Genomic DNA, 22,527 nt, shown 5'->3' with positions numbered 1-22,527 from the left:
TTATTCTTAATATGTTTTTAACCTATTTAAAACAAGTAAGGAAAGTCTAAAGTCGGGCAGAGCCGGCTATATTATACCCTGCACCACTTTGTAGATCTAAATTTTCGATACCATATCGCATCCGTCAAATGTGTTGGGGGCTATATATAAAGGTTTGTCCCAAATACATACATTTAAATATCACTCGATCTGGAAGAATTTGATAGACTTCTACAAAATCTATAGACTCAAAATTTAAGTCGGCTAATGCACTAGGGTGGAACACAATGTTAGTAAAAAAATATGGGAAACATTTAAATCTGAAGAAATTTTAAGGAAACTTTGCAAAAGTTTATTTATGATTTATCGCTCGATATATATGTATTAGAAGTTTAGGAAAATTAGAATCATTTTTACAACTTTGCGACTAAGCAGTGGCGATTTTACAAGGAAAATGTTGGTATTTTGACCATTTTTGTCGAAATCAGAAAAACATATATATGGGAGCTATATCTAAATCTGAACCGATTTCAACCAAATTTGGCACGCATAGCTACTATGCTAATTCTACTCCCTGTGCAAAATTTCAACTAAATCAGAGCAAAAAATTGGCCTCTGTGGGCAAATGAGTGTAAATCGGGCGAAAGCATATATGGGAGCTATATCTAAATCTGAACCGATTTGGCTGATATTTTGCAAGTTTTTCGAGACCTATAAAATATTCGGATGTACGGAATTTGAGGAAGATCGGTTGATACACACGCGAATTATGACCAGATCGGTGAAAAATATATATGGCAGCTATATCTAAATCTGAACCGATTTTTTCCAAAATCAATAGGGATCGTCTTTGAGCCGAAACAGGACCCTATACCAAATTTTAGGACAATCGGACTAAAACTGTGAGCTGTACTTTGCACACAAAAATACATCAACAGACAGACAGACAGACAGACAGACAGACGGACATCACTAAATCGACTCAGAATTTAATTCTAAGCCGATCCGTATACTAAAAGGTTGGTCTATGATTACTCCTTCTTGGCGTTACATACAAATGCACAAACTTAGTATACCCAGTACCACAGTAGTGGTGAAGGGTATAATTAGTGAGTTAATTAAAAGGTTGGCTGTCCCCAGTCTGACACATAGATGGCGTCGCTAGTATTAAATGCATATTATTTTTATATAGTACTAACCTTCAGATTAATCGTGTCAAAATTTGACGTCTGTAAGTCAATTAGTTTGTGAGATAGAGCGTCTTTTGTGAAGCAACTTTTGTTATTGTGACAAAAATGGAAAAAAAGGAATTTCGTGCTTTGATAAAATACCGTTTTCTGAAGGGAAAAAATACGGTGGAAGCAGAAACTTGGCTTGATAATGAGTTTCCGGACTCTGCCCCAGGGAAATCAACAATAATTGATTGGTATGCAAAATTCCAGCATGGTGAAATGAGCGCGGAGGACGGTGAACGCAGTGGACGCCCGAAAGAGGTGGTTACCGACGAAAACATCAAAAAAAATTCACAAAATAATTTTGAATGACCGTAAAATGAAGTTAATCGAGAAAGCAGAGGCCTTAAAGATATCAAAGGAACGTGTTGGTTATATCATTCAGCAATATTTGGATATGCGGAAGCTCTGTGCAAAATGGGTGCCGCGCGAGCTCACATTTGACCAAAAACAACAACGTGTTGATGATTCTGAGCGGTGTTTGCAGCTGTTAACTCGTAATACACCCGAGTTTTTCCGTCGATATGTGACAATGGATGATACATGGCTCCATCACTACACTCCTGAGTCCAATCGACAGTCGGTTGAGTGGGCAGCGACCGGTGAACCGTCTCCGAATCGTGGAAAGACTCAAAAGTCCGCTGGCAAAGTAATGTCCTCCGTTTTTTGGGATGCGCATGGAATAATTTTTATCGATTATCTTGAGAAGGGAAAAACCATCAACAGTGACTATTATATGGCGTTATTGGAGCGTTTGAAGGTCGAAATCGCGGCAAAACGGTCCCATATGAAGAAGAAAAAAAGTGTTGTTCCACCAAGACAACGCACCGTGCCACAAGTCATTGAGAACGATGGCAAAAAATCATGAATTGGGCTTCGAATTGCTTCCCCACCCACCGTATTCTCGAGATCTGGCCCCCAGCGACTTTTTCTTGTTCTCAGACCTCAAAAGGATGCTCGCAGGGAAAAAATTTGGCTGCAATGAAGAGGTGATCGCCGAAACTGAGGCCTATTTTGAGGCAAAACCGAAGGAGCACTACCAAAATGGTATCAAAAAATTGGAAGGTCGTTATAATCGTTGTATCGCTCTTGAAGGGAACTATGTTGAATAATAAAAACGAATTTTGACAATAAAATGTGTTTTTCTTTGTTAGACCGGGGACTTATCAGCCAACCTGTTAAATATCATCATTGTTAATAGGCTTGAATTAATATAGAAATTAGCACTTTTTCCCCAAAAACTAAAAGGCATGAAGACAAACAATTGTGGCAGTTGATAATAAATACTCTTGGAAATTGAATGAATTATTTCACCGACGTTTTAAAAGACGAGTATTTTTGTGTTTTTTTTTATATCAATTGGGTACATGATTTTTCGCTGTTTTTTTCTTAGTTACTTGCAGTTAATTACACACCTCCACTATTCCGATAAGGAAAATATTTAAAATTAAAACAAAAATCAAAAAAAAAAATAAATAAATAAAAAATTCACATAAAATCCAAAACAATAAACAATGATTTTGTTAGGTATTGTATAGGTAGAGAAAAAATGTGTGGAATATGGTTGCTGTAATCATTGAATGGTTATGTACACGGACGAAAATGACTGGTTTTCATATGTTTGGGTGTAAAAATTACATGTTTGGAACTCAATTTTTTTGAAACATTTTTATGTTGGAGCATATAATGTTCATAAACTAGCATAACGTGTTTGCGACATATATGTTAATATGTTAGAACATATTATGTTTGGGACATAACAGTATTGCAAAATATAATATGTTTGGACATATATTTATTTAGAAATATCCTATAAACATATATGTCTTTCGAAAGAGAGACGTAGAGAGTATGCTGCAAGTAAAAGAGAGGAAGTTACCAATTGGCGCCTTTAAAATTAATTGTTTTTTCTACCAGTGTATGCCTAAGGTGAAACATAATATATACAAGCAATATTTTGTTTGGACCAATCCTGAAAATATATAGGCTTGAAGCAAAATGTGTTTGGGGTATATGTTACAGAAGCGAATTTTGTTTTTGAGTGTGTAGGATAATGTACGTTTTCAAATATTTATACCCTGCGCCACACTGTGGAACAGGGTATTATAAGTTAGTGCATATGTTTGTAACACCCAGAAGGAGACGAGATAGACACATGGTGTCTTTGGCAATAATGCTCAGGGTGGGTCCCTGAGTCGATATAACCATGTCCGTCTGTCCGTCCGTCCGTCCGTCTGTCTGTGAACACATTTTTGGGATCAAAGTCTAGGTCGCAATTTAAGTCCAATCGCCTTCAAATTTGGCACATGTTCCTAATTTGGGTCAGAATAGAACCCTATTGATTTTGATGATATAGCTCCCATATATATCATTCGCCCGATATGGACTAATATGGTCCTAAAAGCTAGAGTTTTGGCCCAATTTGGTTGAAATTTTGCACAGGGAGTAGAATTAGCATTGTAGCTATACGTGCCAAATTTGGTTGAAATCGATTCAGATTTAGATATAGCTCCCATACATATCTTTCGCCCGATATGCACTTATATGGACCCAGAAGCCAGAGTTTTATCCCGATTAGCTTGAAATTTTGCACAAGGAGTACAATTGGAAGTATAGTCAGTATCGTCAGTGTGCCAAATTTGATTGAAATCGGTTCAGATTTAGATATAGCTTCCATATATATTTTTCGGCCGATATGGACTTATATGGCCCCAAAAGCCAGAGTTTTGCCCCAATTTTGCACTAGGAGTACAATTAGTAATATAGTCATGTGTGCAAAATTTGATTGAAATAGGTTCAGATTTAGATATAGCTCCCATATATATGTTTTTCTGATTTCGACAAAAATGGTCAAAATACCAACATTTTCCTTGTTAAATCGCCAGATCTAGATATAGCTTCCATATATATTTTTCGCCCGATATGGACTTATATGGCTAACACCATGTACCAATTTTCAGCCGGATCGGATGAAATTTGCTTCTCCTAGAGGCCTCGCAAGCCAAATATGGGGGTCCGTTTATATGGGGGCCAAACGTAAAAGTGGACCGATATTGCCCAATTGCAATACCATCCGACCTACATCAATAACAACTACTTGTGCCAAGTTTCAAGTAGAGGTGTGCACGTGACACGAAATTGTCGTGACTCACGAAAATTTTGGTGATTCGTGCCCGAGTCGTGAGTCACGCTCATGACAACAGCGTGAGTATGCGTGAGCGTGATTAACAAACCAAAATGTCGTGCGTGAGTCACGAAAATAATATCTTCGTTAGTGTGCGTGAGTAACGAATTACACTCACAAAAATATTCCTGCTCACCAACATAAAACGCTTAAGAGTTAAATTTATAAGGATTGTTCTTTTTTTTTCCTTTTTATTAAAACTTCCGTTTTATGTAGTTGTTAGTAACAGAATGACATTTCCTTTTCTTTATTTTCAATAAATTGTAAAATAATTTTCTTGGCTTGTTTTTCCAAAAATAATATTTAAAGTATTTTTATTATACAAAGTGCCTACAAATTCAATTACAATTTTAGTGCCACCTGGGATGTTAAGAGTTTAATAACACTCTCGATTTTAATAATGCTCATGTTTTCAGACACTTGGGTAAAGTAAATTAATCATAAAATTATTCGTGAGTCACGATATTTTTCGTGAGTCACGGTACTTTTTCGTGCATGAGTGTGCAAGAGTACAAATTTTCTTTTCGTGAGTTTGCGTGAGCGTGAGTCCTACCAAAAAATATCGTGCGTGAGTCTGCGTGAGTATGATTTTTCAGTCGTGAGTGTGCGTGAGTAAACTATTACTCACGTGCACACCTCTAGTTTCAAGTCGATAGCTTTTTTCGTTCGGAACTTAGCGTGATTTCAACAGACGGACCGACGGACGGACGGACATGCTCAGATCGACTCAGAATTTCACCACGACCCAGAATATATATATATACTTTATGGGGTCTTAGAGCAATATTTCGATGTGTTACAAATGGAATGACAATGATAATATACCCCCATCCTACACCCAAAAAAAGGGACCCCACCGTGAAAGAAAATGTAGGTTTATTTTAGAAAATTTTAACTAAAATAGTTTTCTAATTGCAACATGTTACAAATAAGTTAATATTCTTTTGTCAAATTGAAGCAAATTTTTTAAAAATAATTAATTTTTTTCTGTTTTTTAAGAAAATTTCATATGTTGGAAGAACAAATTGGATTTAAAAATTGTTAAAATGTCTTTAGCGCTGTACGAAGTTCGATACATGTACAATTTTAGTAAAATTTACTCATTTGAGAGACTTATGAACTCAATTTAAGCAAACTTCTGCCATTTTAGGAAAATATGAACTATTTTATTTTTTAGTAAAATTGTGCACTATATTTGTATACAACTTTTTTTCTTATTTTTAGTTCACGTCAAAAAATTAGTCAAATAAGGAACATTTACTCTTATTGTGCAAAATTTAACTAAAATCAACTAATCTTCATGAACTGAAATAAAGTTCAGTTGGCATTAGAGCCCCTTTTTTCTGGGTGTATGGTGGAGGGTATAAAAACCATAGGAGATAATATCAATCCATAAGAAATGCCCTTTAATTTAAGGCAGTTTCAGTAGAAGACCATTTTAGAACAGCTGTTCACCTTTAGATAGTGTTGCCAATGCTTCCCAAATATTTTCAACTCTCCATTGCACACATTCCTTCCTTCCTCTGAAACGACAATTTAAGCAAACAGTAAAACGATTTTAAGATTTTTTTAATTTCGTTTCCCAAAAAGAATTTTTTTTTTTCGTTTAAGCATTGTTGTTCATTTGCCAAGCATCAATTATTTAATTTTCAAATAAATAATAAACCATATTTTAAAGATGACATTTTTTGTCATCAAAAAATCGCCGAAAAAGGTTTTTGTCACTCGACATGTTTTGTTTTTTGTATCATAATATTTTCTACGTGTATTTCTATACCAGCCATATTCCTAGGCACACATATTTGGTTATGTTTTTTTTTTTCGTTTTTCTTAATTTTAAGTTCCCAACCGTGAAGAGCGACAAAGAACATCTGAATATAAACAATCGACGACGTAGCATCAAAATCAATATTCCCAAAATGAAATCATATTTCAAACAAACCAGATCTCTTAATGGTAGAAGAATACAATAACGCCCACAGCTAAAATTGAAATAATAGAAAAAACAAATCACCGCAATTATAAAGTGAAAATTTGGAGAGGGGCCTCGAATACATGGTGTACCGAAAATATGTCATTTCATAGCTATTCCCGATCTCTTCGAGTGTATACACCGAAATAATTATCCTCATTGTAGAGAAGAGCTGATAAGCTTACACCGAAAGAATTTTCTTTGAACACGAATGAAATATGTATGTCATTGTCTTAAAAGCAAAGACATTTTTAATTAAATGGTACGAAATGTTACGTTTCTTACGAATTTTTTCCTATAGTTTTTTCTTTATTATTATTATGGGAAACTTTAGTACTTTTAATGAATTTTTTTCGTATCAACAAAACTATTTCGTGAGTTTTATGAAAATTTTCGTACTTTTGGGAATTTTATTGGGTCAATAACGAAAACGGTGTATCCATTTAGAAAATGAAGCCAACTCATTTTAGTAGGTGAAAATTGACATGAGAGCTGGCGGCGTGACGTCTGAACCGATACAAATGTGTCCAGTTTTGCCAGTACTTTTCCCCAAATCAGGGAAATTTTTTTGGTATATGGGGACGAACATTTTGAGTTGGGCAGTGTTGCCAGTTTTGGGGATTTTCCCCCAAATCGGGGATATTTTTCGTGGTTGGGGACTTGAGGATTTGTTGGGGAATTTCCATAAACTTGGGCAGTTTTTTGGGGATTTTTCCTATGGAAAACGGTTCAGTATAATAAATAGGGTTTACATTAAATTCTTTTTATTTCTACATTATTAAAAAAGTATCACAGCAAAACAAAAATACATTAATGCTCTCTATTCTACGGCATACAAGAAGTGGAAATAGAGATTTTAGACTAGAAACGGACACAGATTTTTATAGTGGGGGCCCAAGAGCTAATTTATAATTTTACTCAGCTTTACTAAGACATATTTTTACAATTGCGTAATCATTTCGTGACGGCTCGGTCCTAAATTTTGCCCCCTCATCAGTGTTCATCACTGATGTGGACAATATAGTTCACCTTCATATGGATCTACAACCAAGGTTGCCATCCGTGTCAAAAACAACCTACCAAAAATATTACCAACATTTCAAAAATTCTTATTTTGAAGTTGTTGATAAAATTTTTATTTTTATAGGAAATTTTGTGAAAATTTAATTTCTACAGAAAATTTTGCCAAAAATGTATTTCTAAAAAAAAATTGTCAAAATTTTATTTGTATAGTAAATTTTGTTATAGGATCACCGGTCTCAATTCTTAAATTATTACTGATTTTCTACTTCGGAGCTCTTTTCCACTACTGTTTATTTGTACAAAAATTTGTGAACAATTTTTTGGGGTTTTTTGTTTTTATATTTTTATATTAAATTGAGGATTTTTGGGAACAAAAGCGTACCAATTTGGGGACAAGAGCCAGAAAAATACTAGCAACACTGGAGTTGGGGACTTGGTGGGCAATTTCCAAAAATTTGGGGAATTTTCGAAATCTGTTCAGTATAATAAATAACGTTTAGAGTTATGGTTTGTATGAAATTCGTTAGTTCTACATATTTAAAAAAGAAGTACAGAGAATTTTAAAAATATAAAAAAAAACATTCCTGCTCTTTATTCCACGGCATTTATAATTTTCTAAGATTTTTTTTTACTAGTATGATATTATTTCGTAAGGACTCGGGTCGAAGTGTTGCCCCCGCATCTGCGTACATCACTGATCAGAGATTGAAGGTGCCGAGTCGCGCCGTCGAGTTCAGTCGCCGCAGACTGAATATGTTGACTCATCTAGACTCAAATTTAGCCGCCGATTAATCAAAAATATCGATTTAAATCAGAAAAATGTATTAATAGTTGTATTTTTTTTAAATTTTGAATATTCCACGTACAATCAATCAATTTGAAGCTGCTATAATAATTTTGCAAAAAATTAGCTCAGAAAATTTGAAGGCAATGTAAATTTGATTGTAAGATTGGCTGTACAACTAAACTTCACATTGATTTTATAATGGATAATGGTCCCCCGCCGAATGGCCAAATTTATACCGGCTTAGCCGTCGCCGCCGCTGGAGGCACAAATTTAGTGTCATCCGCCGCCGACAAAATTGGGTCGGCTTCATTCTCTGTCACTGATTTGTATAATATATCCTATACATACAGAATAGAATTCATACGGGGCAACAACGCTATTGATTGCTCATCCAATTTTATTTTTTGACTATTTAGAACTAAGTTTTGACTCATAAATACACATGTTGACTGAACTCCCATTTTTATTTCCCGAGCATTTTGAAGACGATTTGTATAAGATAAAAATTTGATGGCACTTTATACCCATAATTGATTCTGATGAGGGCTTGTATCGTATCATATTTTGAGCACCTGTCTCGTGGTTTTGTGTGTTGTGAAATCTTCTTCTTATATAAAAAAATAATGTTTTCCAATTTTTAAATTATTACGGTTCTCTACAGCAGAGTCTATTCCTTTACTTTTTTCAAAAAAAAAAAACTTGCCAGACATTTATTGGGGATTTTTATGGGGAATTTTTAATAAAGTTGGACATTTTTGGGGACGAAAGTGTCCTATTTTGGGGACAAGAGCCCGGAAAATACTAAGAACACTGAATTTGTCTATTTGTCAATTATCTATTATCCACTAAAAAAATTAAATTAATAGAATTCGAATCAATATGAGACTAATTTACAAACTAATTTACATTTTATTGATATCTGTTTTGCATGGTTATTACCATGAAAATATTATGGAAACGCACTATTTAATGCAATATGAAGTAATTGTTTGGCAGAAGATAAAATAATTGTAAATAATATTTCAGATTAAAAACAATATATTCTTATTGAATGGCGTCTAATTGTTAATCGGCGGCACGTCATGGCGGCATAAGCGTAGGAAGGCCTCTGGGGAGGGGGCTTAGACCCCCCCAGAAAAATTTTAGCCCCCCCCCCCCAGAATTTGAAAACATATTTACGATTTTACATTTTTATAAAAATTAAACAAGTATATACTCGTACAACGCACAAAGTTCCACAAAAGACTTTCATGAACAATCGAATTACTTGGGTTGTGGTAGAAGTCTGATATTTATGAAATAAAGCTGTGGTTGAACTTATGATTTAGGTGAATAAAAAATAGTAATTGATATTAAAACTATTCTTTCATAAATATATATCTTAATAATGATGCAAAAAAGCGTCGCCAAAATAGAAGTGAAAATGTTCTTTTTGGGTCTGGAAGAGGTACAAAATTGGCGGAGAAGTGATGAATGTAATATGAACGAATGTCCACCGTTTCAACAGCCGTTGCAATGAATTTGGATCACTTCTTAAGGTGTGAACCGAATTCAGTGTTTTGAATGTGAATTAAAAATTTTGTAATATTTTCCCAAGTAAATAATTTTTATACTTTTTTATGATTTTTAATGCATTCTAACGCTTGTTTGAAACGTTTTCCTCGAATATTTTATCGATTTCTCTATAATGGATTTGCATTTTTGTGGCAAAATTTTAATAATTTGTACCATTTTATTTATTCTTACTCTTTTTTTAAACTATTTGAAAAAAGAAAACAAAAAATTACGCATTAAAATAAAAAAAAAATAAATAAATAAACTTTTGAAATATGTCGAACAAAAGGTTATTCTGATAATTTTATTTCACTAAATGTGAAAATTGCAACTAACTGGAGAACAGGTACCAGTTCTGTGATAGGTCCGTCAGTGGAAATTTGCACCAATTTCCCGTTGGGTACTATTAGTTGCTTTATTATAAATTGATTGTCGAGTTATTTTGATGTCTATTTTTTTATTCAATTTTATGAAATAAAACATTAGTTGAACCTATAAGTTCAGTCTACAAAGTTTTAGCTAGCGGGGCTATAGCCCCCCCCCCCCCTAGTAAAATTGTCCAGCTACGCTAATGCATGGCGGCCTCATTATCTTCAATGGGCGGTGGCTTCACGTCCCAAGGCCTGGTTATGCATCCAAAAATGGCTCGGATGACTTTCATACCCTCCACCATAGGATGGGGGTATATTAACTTTGTCATTCCGTTTGTAACACATTGAAATATTGTACTTCCTAACGAATCAAGCTATCGACTTGAAAATTGGCGCAAATAGTTGTTATTGATGTAGGTCAGATGGTATTGCAAATGGGCCATATCGGTTTACTTTTACGTATAGCCCCTATATAACATACTCGGACCCCCAGATTTGGCTTGCGGAACCTATAATAAAAGCATATTTCATCCGATCCTGCTGAAATTTGGTACATGGTGTTGGTATATGGTCTCTAATACCCAGCAAAAAAATTTGGAAGTTCTTCCAAAGGCACAACTTTTAAAGCACTTCGGGAAGATGCACTCCCAATGATGTTCTTTATTTTAACTCCCCAGGAAGTTCTTTTAATTCAATTTTTTATAACTTGTTTTTTTTTTTTCATACTTTTAATGGGTAATTTTAACTTTTTTGTTTCAAATAGGTTAAAAACAGAGTAAGAATTCATAAAATGGTACAAATCATTTAAATTTTGTCGGAAAAAATGCTAAATCCAATCTGAAAATATTGTGGTTTTTTGAAAATATTTGAGTTCAAACCTTTCCGACAAGCGTTAGAATCCATTAAAATTATAAAAAATATTTATTTGACAAAATATCACAGATTTTTTTTAATTTACACCCAAAACATTGAATTCGGATAACACCTAAAGAAGTGATGCAAATTCAGTGCAACGGCTGTTGAAATGGAGGACTTCCGTCCTATGACAAGCCCATGTTAAATTCATCGCTTCTGCGTCAATTTTGCACCACTTCCGGATCCAAAAAGAACATTTTCATTACTTTTTTGGCGACGCTTTTTTTGCTGGGTAACCATGCAAAAATTGGTCCATAATTATATATAGCCCCCATATAAATCGATCCCCAGATTTGGCTTGCGGAACCTCTAAGAGAATCAAATTTCATCCGATCCGGTTGAAACGTGGTACGTGGTGTTAGTATATGGTCTCTAACAACCATGCCAGAATAGGTCCATATCGGTCCATAATTATATATAGCTCTTATATAAACCTATCCCCAGATTTGACCTCCGGAGCCTCTTGGAGGAGCAAAATTCATCCGATGGTGTTGGTATGTGGTCTCTAACAACCATGCAAAAATTGGTCCACATCGGTCCATAATTATATATAGCCCCATATAAACCAATCCCCAGATTTGGCTTCGGAGCCTCAAAGAGAAGCAAATTTCATCCGCTCCGGTTGAATTTCGGTACATGGTATTCGTATACGGTCTCTAACAACCATGTAAAAATTGGTCCACATCGGTCCATAATTTTATATAGCCCCCATATAAACCGATCCCCAGATTTGGCTTGCGGAGCCTCTAAGAGAAGCAAATTTCATCCGATCCGGTTGAAATTTGGTACATTTGGCTAGTGTATGGCCGATAACAACCGTGTCAAAATTGGTCCGTATCGATCTATATTATATATAATCCAAATAATCCGATCCCCAATCACAGAAAAATCACGATTGCCACTCGAACCAAAAATAATCTACCAAAATTTTATTGCCATAGAAAATGTCACAATTTTATATTTCTATAGAAAATTTTGTCAAAATTTTATTTCTATAGAAAATTTTGTCAACATTTTATGTCTTTATGAAATTTTGTCAAAATATAATTTCAATACAAAATTTTGTCAAAAATTTATTTCTATAAAAGATTTTTTCAAAATTTTATTTCTGTAGAAAATTTTGTCAAAATGTTATTTCTATAGAAAATTTATGAATCATTTCATAGATGGAGAGGAATATTTTGCAAAATCTTCCAAAACATCAAGAATTCTACCAATCTACCAAACAGTAGAAAATCTGCCATTTTTGGTAGACTCGTGTTCATAATTGTATATAGCCCCCATATAAAGCGACCCCCATATTTCAATTCTGGCTCTATAATTACAGAACAAAAGTTCATATCGGTTCGTAATCATTTCTTCCCTATATATATACCGGTCAAGAACTGAATATATACGTATTTAATGGACCTTTCTTTTGTCTACTATATATCCCGCATGTACAAACTTACAATTTAGAAGATGATATTAAGAAGTTTTAAAATGCCTTGCCACACGCACAGAAAAACCATGTTTGGACATGGTTGCCGCATCCATTTAATGCTTAGCTAGAGCATGTAATTGCCGCGAAAACCATGTATTTTGTCTTTGTAAAAATAGTTTTCGAGCGGAAAAAAATTTATGGTGGCAATAAGCATTTGAATGGTTCTCAAATACCGCAAACATGTTCTATCATTTAAATGATAGAATTTGAGACCATTAAATGGTCGGGAAAATCATGTACCTGACCATTCAATTTTTTTTAACTTTTTTACAGGGAAAAAAGTATTTTTATAGGTTAAGTATAGACATGTCTAGAACCATTACATGGCCATAAAGACCATTTACATTTTTTTCGTGACCATTTAATTTTTTAACTTGTTTGCAGCGAACAGAATTTTATAAAAACATTGAGCAGGTACACACGATTTTCATTTTGCGCGTCAGTCGTGTGTTGATTGTTTCTTGGAATGGACGGAGAATACGGATTTACTGTGTTTTGTGTTAATTTATTTATTCAGAAGTGGCACGTGGTTTTATGTGAACACAAAAAAGGCAAGTGTAATTGAAAAAATGTACCTGTTTTTTGTTCTGCATTTTGCTATATGGTATAATTTATTTTTATTTGCAGTTACATGATGTCTGCGTTTGTACATTTGATGCGCACGATGTAAATATGGAATAATTACTCATTGTTGAAATTGAAATAAAATAGAGTGTGTAAAAATATATGATGTTTGCTTGAACGGCATTATAAATACAAATAAACAATGAATTAGTTTATAAATAAATAAAAACAAACAAATAAAGTTAATTTTGTGTTTTCTTTTCTCAAGTGGCGTCCTTTTTTCGACGATGAAAAAAGTTTTTTCATAAAGATCAAAACATTTTAGGTTGTGACCATGTTCTTTTAACTAGAAGAAAAACATTTTTAATGAATACCATAACATTTTAAATCGTGACCATTGTCTTTTCATTCAAACAAAATTCTTTTTATCAATATAATAACATTTTAGATGAGGACAATTACATTTTTCTTAGAACCATGTTCACTGAGCCAACATGGTTGCAGGTTAAAATGTTACATGGTCGCCGCAAAAATAGCTCCTATCATATTATTTTGCTCTTCGAATATGATTGTGACAATCATGTTTCTTCTCTGCGTGCATCGCCTGCAACCCAAGTAATTTAATTGTGGATGACCGTCTTTAGTATATGTTAAGTTTCTACGCAATCCATGGTTGAGGGTACATAAGATTCCGCCTGGCCGCACTTACGGCCGTATATACTTGTTAGGTGATTAGCTTAACTAGTAGTATATTCCATTTAAATGGTTCGGTTCACCCTGTCAACCTTCATCTCCCCACTGGAAAAAATTTGTTAAATAGTACCGCAGAATTTTACTAACATATGTAAGTACTAATCTCTAAAGATTTAATTTATCGGATACATGTACTATTCTTACTTTGAAGATTTGAACGAATTTATTTAAATTTTTTGCAAATAACTACAAGCTAATAAATTAATTAATATTCCCCTTATTATAAGAAACTTAAAAAAAAAATTAATATTTACCCGACATCTTCTTCTTCATTTTAACCAACAAATGCAATATTTCAAACAATTTAGAAGATGTCACACCCTTAATGAAAGTAAGAACAAACAAAGAAAAATAAAAACAACCTGGTGCAATGAAATTTGTTTCGGTTCCACCTCTCTTTTTTAATATTTATTTGAAATTCGTGGAGGATGAGTGACAACTTTTTGGCATCACCATCATAAATTGTGCAGTATGGAGATGACGATATACATCCACGGATGGGCCAAGTAAATCTTCTGCCTCTGCTGATGGTGGATGTAACCTTAAAGGGGCGAAAATTGTGCAGTAGCTGATGATCATATTAAAGCAAACATAAGCGGGTATTCACATACTATATTTCTGGATTCATGTGCTTGAATTTTGTAAAAGTTGTTCGTGTAATGTAAAAAGAAAACATTAAATATTGTATAGAAAAATATACAACCCTTCGATCCTGCCAGGAGTCGAACCTGGAATCTTCTGATCCGTAGTCAGACGCGTTATCCATTGCGCCACAGGACCGTTACCTAGGCGCGTGTTTATATCGCTACATTAACATTACCAATACAACGCAAACCAAACACATAACCACACACCAACAGCGATTCATTGATTTATGCGTTTAGTGAGATAGTTAATTCACCACATAGTGGTGAATTGAATGGCTGCAATACAAAGGTGAATTCGCTATACAGTAAACACTGTTTAAATAAACAATTTGAAATTCAAGTATCCATCTAGCTTAATGGTATAAATAAAAGTGTAAAAATCATATATAAGATGGACTCTACTATGTCACGAAGAAAATGTATAGACGTCTTTTGACAAATCACCATGATTTTGTTGATTTGCAGTGCGCAGTCATTCCACTCAATTGTTGAGTAAAGTGACTCAATTTCTTTTTGGAAAATGAGAATTACCGTACAAATCAGTAAATTTGCATTACAAACAAAGTGTGGATGTATAGAATTTTATATGCTTTTACTATATTTGGTATTTCAAAAGGGAACAAAGGAAAGAAAGCAAATTAAAGCCATATTAAAAAATTACTCATTTGCTGACGAAAAAGAGCCATCTACGGTGTGCAGACAAACTACAGCACTGTGAATGAATTTATGACGTCTATAACATCCTTGGCCTATGTTGCCATACTGTGAACATAGATTTAATTTTAAATCTTGCGAATGGGCGAATACACAAATCAGATTCGCAAGATTTCAAATCGTTTCAATTAGGCGACAATTTGTGAAAATGCACAGAATTGGACCGATAATTTTATTCTGTCTTTGCAGATTTATCTTGATTTTAGCGACTAAACTGGAACTTTAAAATAAATCAATATGAAAATTTGAAAAATGTGTGGGCGGAAGGGCAATAGTGGAAATAAATCTACCTAAATTTTCATTACATGTATTTAAATAAATTAATAAAAAAGAAAACTTCCCCGATCCTGCCAGGAGTCGAACCTGGAATCTTCTGATCCGTAGTCAGACGCGTTATCCATTGCGCCACAGGACCTATTAAACTGTTGTGGACAAATAATTTTTTCATTGGGAGCTTTTACTCACTATTTGAGAACGAGACTGTAAAGCTTTCAAAAGCTTTGGTGTCCATATAATGACATTACAATATTAACAAAATTATAGGGCTGTTTTCTTTTAACACTGGATGCAGCATTTGTATGGGCTACATCGTTGCACTGGTGTTCTATCCGGAACAGGCAAGTCGAGTCGGTGTTACCAGATTGCATTTTGATAAAGTGACGCTTTTTAGATTCACAATAGCAGTTTATTGTGATTAATTTATCGAATATCATGAAATTCAAAGTGATAGGTTAGGTTAGGTGGCAGCCCGGTGTATCAGGCTCACTTAGACTATTCAGTCCATTGTGATACCACATTGGTGAACTTCTCTCTAATCATTGAGTGCTGCCCGATTCCATGTTAAGCCTTAAGCCTCCTTTTTATAGCCGAGTCCGAACGGCGTTCCACATTGCAGTGAAACCACTTAGAGAAGCTTTGAAACCCTCCGAAATGTCACCAACATTACTGAGGTGGGATAATCCACCGCTGAAAAACTTTTTGGTGTTCGGTCGAAGCAGTGATACAGTGTCATGAATAATCGCAGCATACATTAAAAATTTAAGATTTCACTTGTTTTCTGTGATTGTTTTTAAACAGCTGACGACAGTGTTGCATTTTTTTGGAGATGTCCTGGATAAACGAGTACTCTGTTTTCTTTTAGTCCGTGACTGCTTAGGGTATCCAGTGCAAAAAAAAAAAAACAGCCCTTATATTGAATAAAGACAGACTGCAATGACTGATTAAATTTAAGTAATCCCAAATATTCCCAATTTGCTCTGCTCGTCGTCAATAGGACTGTTTTCTTTTTGCACTGGATACAACATTTGTATGGGCTATCCAGAACATCGTTGCATTGGTGTTCTATCCAGAACATCTCATCAGTGCAAGTTGCGCCCATCTTGCCAGATTGTGTTTTGATAAAGTGACGCTTCATCGATTCACAATAGCACGTTATTGTGACTAATTTATCGAAAAACATGAAATTCAAAGTGGTATAGTGTAATAAATAATCGCAGCAGTAAATATTTATTACAAACTGGAGCATTTCATACATTAAAAATTCAAGATTTCACTTCTTTTCTGTGATTGGTTTTGAACAGCTGATGACAGTGTTGCATATTTTTGGAGATGTCCTGGATAATCGAGTACTCTGTTTTCTTTTAGTCCTTCACGGCTTAGGGTATCCAGTGCTAAAAGAAAACAGCCCTATTATTGTGGTATTAACTATCACAACGCCGTAACACATGATATGTAGACGTTGCGACCAATTGTAATTGGTGGCCTTGGTAGTTTAGATGACGAAAATTAAATGAATTCTGTGAACATAGCGAAGTATAGGTAAGTATAATATTTGCTAGCATTATTTATGTTTTCTAATTCGATCATCCTTTAATTAGATGCGCAACTGACATACAAAAACCTTCAAAATACAACAACAGACGACTTGAGGGATGCCGTGTCTGAATTGCGTCATGGAGCTGAATTGGGAGAAAAACTTTGCATGGAGAAATGATTTGAGGGATGCCGTGCCTGAATTGCGACATGGAGCTGAATTGGGAGAAAAACTTTGCATGGAGAAATGATTAGCTTTTTGTATGTATTAAATGAAGTACATAACAAAGACATTTTACTTGTGTTTTACTAAACTAAATATTATTAAACCAATACTATTTAGGTATTATTTGGTAATACCGCACTGTTTATACATCAATACCCTTATGGTATAAATAATAGTACCGCTTAGGTCATATTGGTACTTTCATAATACCGAATGGTACTTTCATGCTTTGCGTACCGCCTGTACCATTTGGTATTGATATTAGGGCTGTTTTCTTTTAGCACTGGATGCAACATTTGTATGGGCTATCCAGAACATCGTTGCACTGGTGTTCTATCCAGAACAACTCATCAGTGCAAGTCGCGCCGATGTTGCCGGATTGTATTTTGATAAAGTGATTCACAATAGCAACTTATTGTGACTAATTTATTAAAAAACATGTAATTCAAAGTGGTACAGTGTCATAAATAATCGCAGCAGTAAATATTTATTACAAATTGGAGCATTTCATATATTAAAAATGCAAGATTTAACTTCTTTTCTGTGATTGTTTTTAAACAGCTGATGACAGTGTTGCATATTTTTGGAGATGTTCTGGATAAGCGAGTACTCTGTTTTCTTTTAGTCCTTCACGGCTTAGGGTATCCAGTGCTAAAAGAAAACAGCCCTATTGTACCATACGGGGTTGGCTAACTGTCAATAACGTACGGTATCGATTTGAGACCGTATGGTAATAATTTTTCTATGGGTGTTAGAAACTGAAAAAATTGCACATGCATATAGTTGCTGGATGCTGTTCGAATACTTTTCAGCAATTTTAAGCAAATAGAGTAAAATACACTCTTACTCTCTTGTAGAGGTGTGCACTTGACACGAAATTGTCGTGACTCACGCGTGTGTCGATGGCAACGGCGTGAGTGTGCGTGAGCGTAATTAATAAACCAAAATTTCGTGCGTGATCGTCAGTCACGAAAATAATATCTTCGTGAGTGTGCGTGAGTAAAGAATAACGCTCACGAAAATAATCCTGCTCACCAACATAAAACGCTTAAGAGTTAAACTCATTTACAATTTTAGTGATACCTGGGATGTTAAGAGTGTAATAACGCTCTCGATTTGAATAATGCTCATGATTTCAGCCACGTCGCTAAAGTAAATTACTCATAAAACTATTCGTGAGTCACGGCATTTTTCGTGAGTCACAGTATTTTTCGCGTGAGTACAAAATTTCTTTTCGTGAGTGTGCGTGAGTCCTACCAAACAACATCGTGTGTGAGTAAGATTTTTCCGACGTGAGTGTGCGTGAGCGTGAGTAAACTATTACTCACGTGCACACCTCTACTCTCTTGCTAGTTTTTACTGGAAAAGTACGCGAACAGACCTATTGTTGTGCTAACACACTAAGGGCCAGTTTCTCAATGTTGTTTTATTATTTATCGTGTCGATAAAACAGCTGATCCCATACAAAAATTTTACTAACCGGAGGTCTATCCTCCGGTTAAAATTAATCGGAGGATGAGAAACTGGCCATAAGTGTGTAAATATTACCATAGCGATAGGCGGTAGGCGAACACTTATTTACGTGTATTTCTTATGGGAAGCCCAAAATCCGCGACGGAATACCGTGACGGCTAGCGGCGTGTCGCTAAATTAAAACTTATTCTAACTCCTTGGCGAAAACTGGTATAGTGTTGCCATCGCTTATAAATTTTTTTAACTCACCACTAGGAATTGCTGTTGCCTGGACACGTGTAGATTATTTTTTCTTGAAATAACTCAACAAATAACAAGCCATTGTATGTTTTTATTCAACTTCATTGTTTAATATTGTCAAAGCATGCTGTATTGACAACAAAAACGCTAGGAAACGTGAAAAAGGGAATTATTCGCTGTCAAGCTTATTGTATTTGCCGTTGCGGCAAAAATGTTTCGCCTACCGCCTATCGCTATGGTTATAAAGGGTGATTTGTTAAGAGCTTGATAACTTTTTTAAAAAAAAAAACGCATAAAATTTGCAAAATCTCATCGGTTCTTTATTTGAAACGTTAGATTGGTCCATGGCATATACTTTTTGAAGATAATTTCATTTAAATGTTGACCGCGGCTGCGTCTTAGGTGGTCCATTCGGAAAGTCCAATTTTGGGCAACTTTTTCGAGCATTTCGGCCGGAATAGCCCGAATTTCTTCGGAAATGTTGTCTTCCAAAGCTGGAATAGTTGCTGGCTTATTTCTGTAGACTTTAGACTTGACGTAGCCCCACAAAAAATAGTCTAAAGGCGTCAAATCGCATGATCTTGGTGGCCAACTTACCGGTCCATTTCTTGAGATGAATTGTTCTCCGAAGTTTTCCCTCAAAATGGCCATAGAATCGCGAGCTGTGTGGCATGTAGCGCCATCTTGTTGAAACCACATGTCAACCAAGTTCAGTTCTTCCATTTTTGGCAACAAAAAGTTTGTTAGCATCGAACGATAGCGATCGCCATTCACCGTAACGTTGCGTCCAACAGCATCTTTGAAAAAATACGGTCCAATGATTCCACCAGCGTACAAACCACACCAAACAGTGCATTTTTCGGGATGCATGGGCAGTTCTTGAACGGCTTCTGGTTGCTCTTCACTCCAAATGCGGCAATTTTGCTTATTTACGTAGCCATTCAACCAGAAATGAGCCTCATCGCTGAACAAAATTTGTCGATAAAAAAGCGGATTTTCTGCCAACTTATCTAGGGCCCATTCACTGAAAATTCGACGTTGTGGCTCGTTAGTAAGTCTATTCATGATGAAATGTCAAAGCATACTGAGCATCTTTCTCTTTGACACCATGTCTGAAATCCCACGTGATCTGTCAAATACTAATGCATGAAAATCCTAACCTCAAAAGAATCACCCTTTATTTACACACTAAAATTGTTGCCAATTTTATCGTTTGTCGATTTGGATGTGTTTGCACGTAACCCGCTTAGTTGTTTGGTATAAGATTATTCGCAAAACTGTGGCATTGACTTAAATTAATTAACCAATATCATTTTTCTTAGGAAAAAACACTCTGTACGCATTTCTTATTGAAAGGTTACCGATTGCATGCCTATATAAAAAGTAGTCTACTGAATACAATATATATATATGCATATTTCTTGTGGTCACACAAAACTAGTTTAAATTCGATGAATGATTGGCACCAGTTGCGTACTGGTCACTTGCAATAAATTCTTATCGAAAGACCATTTTGACACACAAACCGTGTGCGCTTACGCATATTCTAACTGGTTGTTTGGTAGAATGTGATAATGGAGCATGTACATATACACGCACCAGACGAGTAGACCAACTTAAATATGCTCCCACCGAATTCCATTAAATCAAATTTATTTAAATATGGTTTCATTTCCCTATTACTTCTAGTGAAGACTGTTTGCAAACGTTAGTATCGCAGGTTCGGAATGACGAAATATGTATATTGTGCAAGGATGTTAACAAACTTGTTCCATAATCTCCAACTCTGGAATCTTTGTTTATAATCCTAGCGGCATCAATCATGGCTCTTAAAATATTGAATACTAATTTCAAATACAAAATATAACTCTTCGATCCTGCCAGGAGTCGAACCTGGAATCTTCTGATCCGTAGTCAGACGCGTTATCCATTGCGCCACAGGACCGTTTTTCATTGTGATGCTTCATATTTTTGTTATACATAACAGAAAACACACGTGGCGAACTGCCTTTGTGGTTATTTAATATGTCTCGCATTGATAAGGTTAAAGCTTTTTTTTATCCCGCTATTCTATAAATGTTCGATAAAAAACAAACCTATAGAGAACATACCATGGAGAAATGTGGAAGCTTTGCTGTTAAGTAACAGACAGTAGGTTCTCTGACGACGAGTGTTTAAGCACTAAAGTCAATAGCAGAGGTAGGTAGGAAATTAGCAACAGAGACTATCAAACCATTGACGGTGGTCGTCAATGACATTAATAAGAAAAATTAATGCCAGAAATTTATGTAGAAATTTTAGTTAAATGTATTATTAATTACATATAAAAAAAGCGTAATTTAAAGTGAACGAGCCTGTATGTGCTGAATGCCGTATTTGCAATATTTGGCATGACGTGGGCGAAACTTTCTATGTATGTGTTTCAGTTAATTTTAACCGGAGAGAAGATATTTGCAAATACTTTCTGTTAACTGGCTGCTAAAGCACAACAGAGCTACATGAAAATGCCCGTTAACCGAACAATAGGACTGTTTTATTTAGCAGTGTTGTCAGATTAGGGGATTTTCCCCAAACTGGGGATTTTTTCTCGTGGTTGGGGATATTTTTTTCACTTTGAGAATCTGGGGATAAAGTCGTGATTTGGGGTTTTTCTGGGGATATTTCACTTTTAATCACAATCACAGTATTAAATTTGTTATAGAAAGTGTAAAAGCGAAGTAAAATAACGCAAAATACCCCTCTCCAACTAAGAGGTGCTTCACAAATTTTCTATAAAAGTAAAATTTTGACAAAATTTTCTATAGAAATAAAATTTTGACAAAATATTCTATAAAAATAAAATTTTGATATAAATTTCTATAGAAATAAAATTTTGACAACATTTGCTATAGAAATAAAAGTTTTTAAAATTTTCTATAGAAATAAAATGTTGACACAATTTTCTATAGAAGTAAAATTTTGACCAAATTTTTTTATAGAAATAGAATATTGACAAAAATTTTAAACGAATAAAATTTTGAGAAAATTTTCCATAGAAATAAAATTGTGACAACATTTTCTATAGAAGTAAAACTTTGACAAAATTTTCTATAGAAATATAATTTTGACAACATTTGCAGCTATAGAAATAAAGTTGTGCCAACATTTTCTGTAGAAGAAAATTTTTGACAAAATTTTCTATAGAAATACAATTTTCAGAAAATTTTCTAAAGAAATTAAATTTTGAGAATTGGAAATAAAGTTTTGACAAAATTTCCTATGGAAATAAAATTTTGACAAAATTTTCTATAGAAATAAAATTTTGACAAAATTTTCTATAGAAATAAAATTTTGACAAAGTTTTCTATTGAAATACAAATTTGACAAAATTTTCTATTGAAATACAAATTTGACCAAATTTTCTATAGAAATAAAATTTTGAGAAAATGTCCTATAAAATTTTTACAAAATTTCATATGGAAAAAAATTTTGACAAAATTTCCTATGGAAATAAAATGTTGAGAAAATTTCCTATAAAATTTTGACAAAAATTTGTATGGAAATAAAATGTTGACAAAATTTCCTATGGAAATAAAATTTCCATAAAGTTTTGACATAA

General features: G+C 34.4%; 3 non-coding genes across 3 annotated transcripts; all 3 read right to left on the bottom strand.

Moving 5' to 3' along the window:
• Nucleotides 1-14,524: 14,524 nt before the first annotated feature.
• TRNAR-ACG (transfer RNA arginine (anticodon ACG)) lies at nucleotides 14,525-14,597 on the bottom strand. Its single transcript has one exon. It is a non-coding gene; the product is annotated as a tRNA-Arg (tRNA).
• Nucleotides 14,598-15,520: 923 nt separating this feature from the next.
• TRNAR-ACG (transfer RNA arginine (anticodon ACG)) lies at nucleotides 15,521-15,593 on the bottom strand. The gene has a single exon. It is a non-coding gene; the product is annotated as a tRNA-Arg (tRNA).
• Nucleotides 15,594-20,801: 5,208 nt separating this feature from the next.
• Nucleotides 20,802-20,874, bottom strand: TRNAR-ACG (transfer RNA arginine (anticodon ACG)). Its single transcript has one exon. It is a non-coding gene; the product is annotated as a tRNA-Arg (tRNA).
• Between the last annotated feature and the right edge of the window lie 1,653 nt (nucleotides 20,875-22,527).

Source organism: Haematobia irritans, chromosome 4 (genome assembly GCF_050003625.1).
Source record: "Haematobia irritans isolate KBUSLIRL chromosome 4, ASM5000362v1, whole genome shotgun sequence".
Lineage (NCBI taxonomy): Eukaryota > Metazoa > Arthropoda > Insecta > Diptera > Muscidae > Haematobia > Haematobia irritans.
This window is presented reverse-complemented; position numbering and strand designations above follow the sequence as displayed.